The following is a 2,477-nucleotide window of genomic DNA, read 5'->3' on the forward strand; positions in this document are numbered from 1 at the left end:
CTATGGCCTATTTTTGGTGGAAAGCTAATAAAAAGCACAAGGGGGGGGAAGATTGCACCCAGCATGTTTGTCTTGGAGTTAAGTATTATGTTTGCTATGCTTTTGTTCAATTTATTTGATTTTGTTGAAACCTGCAAAGCATGTGTTTTCATGGTTGAATTTATGTGTTGAATTTCTCAAGTGTTCCACAAGCTATCCCTGAAAACGGAATCGTTCTCTAGGATAGCATGTCATGAGAATATATTTTAAGTCCTCTTTAAGAATATTATTTTTTCCTCTTGAGTAATTTGGGGACGCCTAGGTTACTCTTGCGTCATGCCGGCTAGGTTAATATCGTGGGTGACACCACTATAAATATTAATATGTGCGGTATATGACGTATGCTTGGGGTCATCTATGATTATTTCAGTTAGGTTTGTATGGCAGGGTGATTCTTGGGGTACTTACGCCTGGTAGTCATGAGTTGGTGATGGTTTGTGCCTGTTTAATATTTGTGAGATTAATTTAATTATTAATTAGGCTTATATTTTCAGGTGATGAAGATTACGAGGACTGATGAATAATGTCGAGGAGAATGTTTCTTATGCGCATCATATTTATTTTTACAAGCGTAGCTTGTAACCTTAGTAGTTGATTTTTTCATTTTGATACATTGGAAAAAATACATTTATAATGTTGAATTTATTAAAGCCTAAAGGCTTTACCCTAGCCCCAATTTTTGGGACACTCTATTTTTGTTGTGGAAGAGTGTCGTGCTCTCTAAAAGCACACTTTGTATATTTTTGGGGGCTATGGCCTATTTTTGGTGGAAACCTATTAAAAAAACTCTTGTGTGGGGAAGGCCACGCACAACAGGGGGGAAGATTGCACCCAGCATGATTGTCTTGGAGTTAAGTATTATGTTTGCTATGCTTTTGTTCAATTTATTTGATTTTGTTGAAACCTGCAAAAGCATGTGTTTTCATAGTTGAATTTATGTGTTGAATTTCTCAAGTGTTCCACAAGCTATCCTAGAGAACGATTCCGTTTTCAGTGGTATCAGAGCTTGGGCTAGGAGATTTGTGGAAAGGTGGGAAAGGTCTTCATCAACACAACTCTCAAGAAAGTTGCAGGCTTTTAACCGGTGGGCAAAAGAAGGGTTTGTGGTCTTTAACCAAAAATTCAAATTCTCAAACTAGCTCTACTTCTCAAACCCGCTTACCTCTTCCCAAAACCATTCTTCTTCATCAAAAAGTGGTTTTGCTCAAAGCTTCATGAATTTCAAATCCAACCGTATAGATGGATTCCCCATAGCCAAAAATCTCATGTGATTTGCTCTCGGGGGGTACACCTCAAAATATGTAAGTCTACCACGTGCGATCATTAGGTGGGGTTTTTTAAATCCAAAATATTGGGTAAATTTACAGAAATACAATTACAAGTGGGGTATTTTAATTGTACTTTGGAAAAAAAATCGTAAGTTTATAAAGAAAAAGGGGTAGTTTTATTAGCTCAAAATTCACAGATAAGGGGATTTTTAAATACCACTTGAACGCATGTCGTAGGAGGGGCTTCCATATAGTGGACCCCCCGAGGATTTGCTCAGTTTTTGCAAAGGTTCAAAGTAGAAGCAACCTATAATGGACGGACTGCATGCTGTGTGAGTTTAAGCCATGAAAAATAAATAAAATCAAGCAAATTTGAGGCACCGATTTGCAGCCTCACGGGTGAAAAAAACGTGAGAAGAAGACCCAAAAAAATCAATTAAGAATTACTTAATCTCAATAAGCCAAATCCTCAACTTAACCCAATTCTACTTTTCCCAAGCCCAATGCATGTCACATCAACTTTTGGAGCTTTCACACTACCTATTTTCCTATTTCAAGGGGAAATTCCAAAGAATTGCAATTTTCAGATTTTTGGGTGCAGAAAATTGATTTTTCAGGGCTCAAAGAGGCTTAAAAAGGCCAAATAAATGCCAGAAAATTCTAAAATAATTTTTGAAAAAATTCTAAAAATTCTACAAATTATTACAGAGGTTTGGCAAAGTTTTTAGAATTGTTTGAGCAGTGTTCAAGGTGCAAAAAATTATTTCTTCAGCATTTCAACTAGCCCAAGTCTCTTAAATCACTCGGAATTGCTCGGGACTTGTGCGAAAGGAAGGGAATTCGACCCAACCATTGAACCAGTCTTTGTTCAGTTTCAACACAAATCGAATTACGAGAGAATTGAGATAAGTACAATCATTTGCTTTATTTACACACATAAAATAATATCAATTTTACTTATTTACATTGTTTACATGAGCACTATGGTAAATTTTCCTAATTTACCTTCAATTCAAGAGCAACTCCAATCTCTACAACAACAAATTGTAGAAGAGAGAGAGATGCGAATTGAATTGGAGCGACAGCTAACGAGTCGAAGGCATAAGCGTGACTCTCTGCCATCTTATGATGACAAAGACGACATCATCCAAAGAGTTGTCAATGCTACAC

Source organism: Cibotium barometz, chromosome 5, assembly GCF_041138505.1.
Source record: "Cibotium barometz isolate CiBa-2024 chromosome 5, ASM4113850v1, whole genome shotgun sequence".
Classification (NCBI taxonomy): domain Eukaryota; kingdom Viridiplantae; phylum Streptophyta; class Polypodiopsida; order Cyatheales; family Cibotiaceae; genus Cibotium; species Cibotium barometz.